Consider the following 8,605-nt stretch of genomic DNA (forward strand, 5'->3'; position numbering starts at 1 on the left):
CAGTAATGTTGCCCACAAAGAAGAGTCTGGAGAAAATACAGACTGCACAGATGTTCTGCTCTCAGAAGACAGCAAGTGGTATATATGCAAGAGCAAAGTGCACTGTGAGAGGGGTATGACTGCTATCCAGCAACCCTTGGAAAGGGTCAGGACTAGCTACTGTCGATGCTATGAAGCAAGAGAAAGAAGCACAGGGACATCTGAATCCTTACTTCAAAAATTCATTCCTCTAGCATCACTTACCTTATCCTTGCTCTTTAAAAAATATAATCATTTTTTCTCCATACTTGAATGCCAAGGTCTCGTCGCTTGCTGGACACTGCGATGGGTGGCAGAACCACATCCTGTGCATGCGTGTCTCCTCTTTACCAAGCACCCAGAGTACCTCCGGGCATCTCATGGTGACAAGATGGGCTTTAACTGTGGAGAGCAGAATCGCAGTGCTAAAGAATGAGATCTGCTGCTGCTGGAACGGACGCTTGTTTGACATTGACTCAGGAGAGGGAAATGCCACTTACTGAATCTCTGACACTTGTTTTCCAACAACCCAAAGCTCTTGAAGGTCTCTCATCTAAATACAACTACACCTGTTGCTGCACGGCTTTTGAGACCTCGCAAGAACAGGAGCAGCGTAAGGAGAATGCTTCGCTGTTGGGGGCAAACTAGGGGGCAGCTGATTTATAGAAAGACCCTCCTGGATATTTAATAGGCTAATATCAAATGTTTTATCTGAGCTCTCCTGCTTCATATTTCAGTGATGGGTGGATCAGTACATAAAATGTGCAGGTTTTGCTTTGCATGCATTGGCATCTGAGTGTGACGCTTTGAGTCAGGGGGTCTGTGACAAACAGGAAAACAAAAGGGAGGAGAAGGAGGCAGCTAGTCAAAGAAAAAAAACCCAAAAAGATATTATTACATTTACACACATTTTAGAGTGGCAGTTTTCTCCTGGCGTCACCTCCCAAGGTCTTCATCTGCAATCTGCTCTCAATGTACTTCTTCAGGAAAAAAATCTATGGTCAGAATATGGGATATTACCTGTTTCCCCACTCCCCACCCAGAAACACTCACTCAGAACAAATTATGCTAAAGATAAATCCTCTGTAAGGAATGTGCAAGAATTAGCATCTTGCAAGGAGTTCTTTAACCCAAGACCCAAGACCGAGCTCAGGTTTTACGGGCCAGAGCTGCAGGCGCTATCAACAGCTGGGGAAACAAGAGACTGAGCCTTGATCCTGCCAGCTTCTGAGCAGCCTGGCCTCATCCAGCAAACCAGTTAAGCATGCGGCTTATGCTACAGCTTAACTGGCTCGAAATCCCTGGCTGAAGGGCCCCAGCGAAGAGCAAAATAGCGCTTGGTGTAGGTTGTGCATCCGTCTGTCTGTCTGTCACTGCCCTCTGCCGGGAAGCGTGTCCAGCTGGTCATGTAATTCCCCGGACACGAGTGGAGTGAGCATCAGGCAGCGGTACTGAGGACGGAGAGAGGAGGATGCAAACCTGCACCTGCTTTCAGGCAAACTTTAGCTCCCATCCCGCACCACACAGAGATGAAACCCAAACTGGAGCAGCGAGCGATGCTGTGAGGCTGATGCACCCGCCCATGAGAGCCCGCCTAGCTGATGCAGATACGTATGACATTCAGAAATTACAAACTCACTGACCAGTGTAAAATTAATATTAATTTGCCTTAAATCACAGTATAACCTTACTAAAACAGCAGTAGCTAGCAAGAGCATGCACGTGCTTTCTAACACCGATGGCATAGACTGACAAAACTTTTTATATATACCTCAGCACCATGACCACACAAAAGGCAGACAGAGATGCTGTAGGTGCATTTTGAAGGCATCCTCATAAAGAAAGCTGCCAGAGAGAGGCCAGGATAAACAAAATGGGCTTCAAAAAGGCAGAGTATCCCCCCAATACACAAGAAAGGTGGCTGGCAAGACAAAGAAAAGGCATCAGGAGCAGAGAAATGTACCACTTACCACTCTTCTTTTTAGGATTGGGCAGCAACATGAAAACATCAGGCATAAATGAGAGAAAGGAGAGAAAAAAAGGAAACAAGCACTTTGGTTCCGACTTGCTCTCTTAAGCCTGGTCACCTTGCCCTGGGTGCCCAGGGGCCACCGGCACTCACTACACAGTATTCATCACCAAATAAAAAGGATTGCTGGATACCGAGTCTTTTATGTGCAGTGATGTTGATTGACACTGTGGAAGAACTGACCGTAGGCAAGAAGCCTGTTGTGAGCTCAGCAAAGTTCTCCCATTCAAAACCAGCCTGCTGTGCCAGTCTTCTAAACACTCCCATCAGAGTCATCGCTAATTCTGCTATGAATGGATAGATGTGTGGATGGGTGGACAGACTGATTCATACACAACACAGGGCTCTGCTGGAGAAGGACTACAGGATCAGCAGCATTTCTCTCCAGATCTGCTTGTTTCAATACCAAGCAACACATCCCCTTTCTCCAGGACAAAGTAACCACGCCAAGACCCAGGCAGAGGACAGCAGCTGAGAGCTGTACTTTCATCCACTGTGTCACTGTCTGCAGACCCCCCGACCCCTTCGGTGGCTTTACTTGTACCAGAGACTGTGAGGAGAACAGCTAGTGACAAGGAGCCAAAATTACACGTTGTCCATCAAAAGTATTTGGCACTTACCTGCTCTGAGGGGCCGGGAACCACAAGCCCTGCACAGATGCCTCATTCTGCTCCGTGCTCACAGGGCGGTTGGACCCTCACACACTCCTTTCTTAGCCCTGTAACACAGGTTAGGGAAAAAAGAATGAGTATCACCTCCTAAATGATACTAGAAGATACCCCACGTAATCCCAGCATTCTGGCTTCTCCTTTGCCCAGTGTTGGGAGAAGCATGACATGATTTGTCAGGAACATCTTGCTTACAATCCTTCAGCTCGTCTGCACACTGCAAGCAGACAGCCACAGCAAGGGCGATAGGGGTCAGAGCTGTGCTTTCTCCAGCACACAGTGATGGCAATGTACAGGAAGGCATCAAGGAGGCAGGTATTCAGGAATCTCTTGAACACAAGAGTCTCCTCCTCAGCTCTAAGCACTAGGGAACAGCTAAGGCCTGAAAGCACTATTCAGATCTGCTCCAAAACTCGTTAGTGTCATCTTTTATGGGTCTGGACTAGTGCTGTGATCCACACAAATACCCAACCTCCTTCTGAATTTTGCAAAGTGCCTGGATTCAGCAATACTCTGCAGCAACACGTTCCAGAAAATGACTGCACTTTCCATGAGGAAACTGTGTTCAGATGTCCCTTGAATGAGGTGTGCGACATAAAAGAAATACAATACAATCACATAAAACAGTGGGAGATCCTTATTTCAGAGAGTGTAGCAATAGTTAGCTCATCTCGGAAAGGAAATCCTTGATGCTGAGGCCAGGTCCTCAGCCTGGATTTTTCTTGCGCTCTGCACTTCTCTAACCACAGAGCGTAGGAAGCGTTGTAATTGATAAAGAAGTCAAATCCACCACTTTTTAGCTTCTCCTCCCTCCTGTTCATCTGGAAGGAGGCTATTTCAGCACTGAGCTCCAGGATCTAAAGGCCACACTGTTGGGCAGCAACCAATGGAAAGTCTATCTGGGGGTGTAAACGAAAAGCAATGCATTTGCACAGGGAAATCTGGCATTAGTAGAAGCAACAAATTAGTCAGAGAAAATGGTTTCTTTTCTCTCAGGGGGAAAAAACATAAGAGCTATCCTAGCCACTTTTATGGACTACAATCTTGCAGCCAAACATGGAGTCTCCTGGCTGCTGTGAAGGACTTTATGAGATTCCCCCGATACATGCACTGAAGTAGCCTGTCTCATACACTCCGCTCGTCCCTTTTGATTTATATCTCTCAAGCTTTGTCTGCTGGAAGCAAAACAGAGCCAATGGCAAGTGAGTACTGTCAGCAGGATTGCCTTTTTGAAAGGGCTTTGGAGGAGCAGCAGCACAAGTTACATAATCACAGCAGCGAGAGCACGAGAGAGCATCTGATCACTTCTGCTATGGAGCAAATGCACCATGCAGGACAGCAGAAGGCGAGTGTGGTCCTTCCCTTCCTTTCCAGCCACCCTAGCGGTAAGGCTAGATTGTGTTTCCTGACCCTAACACAATTCCCTCATCATTGCTGGCAAGGAAGTCATCAAATCCATCAATTCCCTCTGGTGAGGTTGAAATTCCTGCCTGAGAAGACTCCTTGTTGTAATTTCAAGCATCATCTTTCCAAGTAAAATGAAAAATGCCATGGGTCATGCTCCTGCATCCCCAAACTCACTCCTTAAATTGTGTCTGCAAAAGCCAAAGTTAAAAGGTCTGCAAGCAGCAGGATTAAGCAAGCCTGGATTCCCACCAAGTATCACAGCCAGAGCTGTCTGGTTGAAACCATGTGGGAAATGACCTATCTTTTTCCTCCTTTACCCAAGCACAGATTTTTACATTGTTTATGAACTTGTACTACCTTTAACAACACTCCCTATATGTAAAGTTTATTTAAAATTGGCCATGAGCTATTTGGGAGACCAACAGGCAGAGATCCCACTGTGTAATCTTTGTTTTTTCAGTAAACCTAAAGAAAAAGACAAATACATGTCATTCAATGTACCAGCGACTTGTTCAAGAACAAAGTGAAAGCCAGATGCGGGCTACAGCAGAAGCAACATGTTGAGTGGCAGCCACATTCCTTCCCACCTGCTTTACCATCTCTTCTCTGCCTGCCTGCCGCGGGCACTTCTGCCTCAGGACATTTCACCAAAAAGCAAACTGCTCTCATTTTGTAATTGGGACTCAACCTAAAGGGCTCACAAAAACCATGCAAAAGCAAAAATCTGACCTGCTGAAAGTTTAAAATTTCCCTTAGTGCTCTCCAGAGGCAGTTGGAGGTATTCCATGGTTCTCCTATGGGAATCCACTGCCAAGTCTGCAGATCTTCCTGGAGCAACATCTGTACGCGTACACCGGATGAGGGACCTCAACACCCAGTTGCTTCCTTGTTTCTGCATAAAAAAACACCTGCATGTACTCTCTCTGTCCAGGGAGGTGGTAACACAAGGGATAACCAAAGGCTTTGGGTGATCCTGTGAGCTTGGGGTTTCAGCTCTGGTTAGCGGGGGTAACCACATGCCATGGCAAGCAAGTTACACCTCCCGTGACGCTCCTATCCTTTCCTTTCATGCAGCCCTTTGGTGAAATGATGAATTGAGCATCATTTAGTTCTTGCCTAACAGCTAGTGCAGATGGAAGGAAAAGTCAGAGCCAGATTAAAACCGCTCCAGGTGTATTTGCTTCATTCCTACATTCCTAACACCACTGGTTAAGAAATGATATGTTTCTGGCTTACGCTTTTCCTGGCAGCTTTACACTGGGAAACATCTATGTCAAAGGATCGAAAGCTGTGTTTTATCTGGAGCTCTGCATGTTGATGACTGCCAGCTGCTGGGTCGAACATCGGGATCTCTTCACAGGTACATCAGGAAGTTATGGTACTACCAGGTGTGATCATTTTATGGCAACTCTGTCCTTTGAGGACTGTGGAGAGAAGCAACAGCAAAGCTGTGAGCTGGGAAGTGCTATGTGAAAGGAGAGTAGTGGGATTCTCTCTCACCCACACACACTCAGGAATCAGTCTAGGATTAGAAAGGGTGAGACCTCCAAGCAGTGTCAGCTGGAGCAAGGGCCCAAAAAGGTGACATTGCCTTAACCCACCACAGCTGTCACCAGCAGCAAGCAAATCAGTCCAGAATGGGGTAGGAGACTTAATTGTCACATGTACTAGATCAGGAACAGGCTACATCCCCTAATAAGAGTCACAACAGGCTCACAAGACTGCCTAAGGGCAAGTGTGTAAGCCAAGAACAAATAATATGGGGTCATGCTTGCAAGTGTATCGCAGAACAAGAACAGGAGTGGTATGCATACAATCCCCTTATAGCCAAGGATTGAGCTAAGGGTCAGAGATAAGCAGAGCTTGGGAAAAATGCTTGAGTTTTCCCGGCCAGTTGTTTAACCACTTATGTTTTGCTTTTCTTCTCTTTCTCATTTCATTGGCACAGTGAACAGAAAACTTGGAGTAGAGAAAAAGCAGAGGAAAGAGATCCCCGTGGGACATCAGTCACGGCAGAAGTGGCTGCAGTCAGTATCGATGGGTGAGCTCACACCCCGCAGCTCACAGCTATGCAAGTTCGGGTCTGCAAAGAACTCACTCCTCACCTCACTTTGGTGGCTTCATGTGCCGTGACGTATGTGTTGTATATGGACCGAAACACATCTCCCCCTTGTCACCCCACCCCATCTGGCTGCAGGTTGTGCATGGTAGCTCCTCTGGTTGCCACCATCACTGCAGGTGTGAGGAGCAGCTGAAGCAAAATGCCAGCTGAGAGTGCAATGAGCCTCAGAGCAAATCCTCCCTGGAGAGGCTGCAGGCAGGATTTAGGCAGAAAGTGTTTCACAGTGTCTGGGTTCGTTGCATCCCTCAGCTCCAGCTGGCTTCTCCAGGTTTCCCACATTATTTTCATAGGAAGAGAAAGAAACCAAAGGGAAGAGCAGAGAGCAGGTATCTTGCAGTTTCTTGAGTCGCCCCTTTATTTCCAAACGTTACAGAGGCTCGTTGGTCCTCAGATCTCTTAAGTTGACATTCCAAATCACCACTCAAGAAAAGAGGCAAGTTCAAGCCCTAGTGCTCAAATATACCTGAACACACATCTCCAATGAAATAACAGCCTCTGCAAGATAATAAGGTGCTTTTTCCAGGACTGTAAATTTTAAAACCATCTAAGAGATGCTCCAGTTTTGGCCATGGAGTCCAACATGCAGCTCCTTCTGAATCAAGGACTTGCAATTCCCTCCTCTCTGCACTCAGCATCATCTTTAGCTACAGGGAGGAGTCTGTCCCCCCAGCTTCATGGCTGGCCTTTGCTTTTTCACAACATGTCGGATAAGGAGAGCTAAAATTGCTTCAGGAGGAAGGGCGAGTAACTACAACCCCAGCATCAGTGTCTAATATCACGCATCAAGCCGAAAGGGCAGAAAGAGAGAGGCTGAAAAGAACACTCCCTTCCTCCCTGCGGGGCAGCTAAATCCATCCCCTGCCCATGGTGGGATCAGCTGCAGCTGAAACAAGTCCTGGCTGGAGTTCATCCAATGCAGTCTTCAAACTTTCCAGTGCTGGAAGACCTCCCGGCCAATCCATGCCAATGCCTCTCTAATCTCATGTTAGAAAAATCTTCTTGCTGAACTTAAACCTCCCAGGATGCTATTTGTGTCCGTTACATCTTGTCCTTTTCCCCAGGATGATGTAGAGGGAAGAAGGGAGTTGCTCTCTCTGTCTTTGACCCTTTGCATCATCTTCTCTGGACTTGCTGGTCTCTGTTTGCTCACGTACCCTGACCAGCCATGTTTTTGGAGGTCTCAGGAATTTTTTTGCACTCCAGGTTTCTCTGGTGGCATAGAGCCAGGCTGGACAGACCTCCATGCATTAGTCCAACTCCCTAGGAAATGGAGCAACCCACAATGTATGTAGCAGTGCTCCCTCTAGAGCTGGAGACTGTTCCCCTCCACAAAACTCTACACAACAGTATTTCTAAAGTATATGCACATGTCATTCAGGCTGGCAGAAAACTTGTTTTTTCCTCCAACATATATTTTTCCTTAAACTTGCCCTCCACATTTCTGAATGCAAAGAACTAGAACTGAAAATAATAGGAAGGTTTTCTCAACCAGAGCACAGACAGTGCCTCTCTGCACCTTCACGTGCCTGAAAAGATCATCTTGGAGTCTCCTTGTGCTACCAAATACCAAAAGACATGGGTGAATTCAGCAGAAAAACACCCAGTACCTTCACCTCGGTGCTAATGAATCCCTAACAAGCAAAAAGGAACACCCTCAAAAATCATGTAACCACTTGGTTTCTGCACGTCACCTTTTCTCCTACAGCACTACACCTGTGAGGAGCTACCACGTGTTGGAGTATTTTTTTACTGCTCTGTAAAGTCACCATCTTGCAGTCTTGGTCCCTTTGAAGTGAATAAACCTCTGCAGTTTAGTAGCAACTTCACAGGAGAGAACTGGGAAACACTCGATTTCAAGACTTGTGAACAGCACTCACTGTGAGTACCAAATAGAGATGTATCTGTGATGGATCAGGACTGACTCAGCACCACAAACTCATGAAGTCAGACTGTTCCCAGGGTTCAGTCTTGGTCCCCATGTGTTGCCACGTCTAATCAAGAGGTGGCGTCCCTGCCCAAAACAGGGAGGTTGGACTAGATGATCTCTAAGGTCCCTTCCAGCCTAGGCCATTCTATGATTCTATCTCCTCCTCATTTTTCTGTAGCATCAGCAATCTGTTGAAGCCATCTCACACACAGATGCATCAACATCAAGATGAGCTGAGACGTTAGCCACCCTCAAATAAGCTCTGGCTCATCCATGACATGCTCCAAAGGGAGGAATAAACTTGATTCCTGGTGCCCTGGCTTTAAGCCTGACAAGGATTTTACACACATCACTGTTGTCCTGTCCATTATGGCTGCCCACACTTTCCCATGCAGATAAATCTCACCTTTTCTCAGATCCAGAAGATTCCTGCT

This window comes from Apaloderma vittatum, unplaced genomic scaffold, assembly GCF_000703405.1.
Source record: "Apaloderma vittatum isolate BGI_N311 unplaced genomic scaffold, ASM70340v1 scaffold10895, whole genome shotgun sequence".
Taxonomy (NCBI): domain Eukaryota; kingdom Metazoa; phylum Chordata; class Aves; order Trogoniformes; family Trogonidae; genus Apaloderma; species Apaloderma vittatum.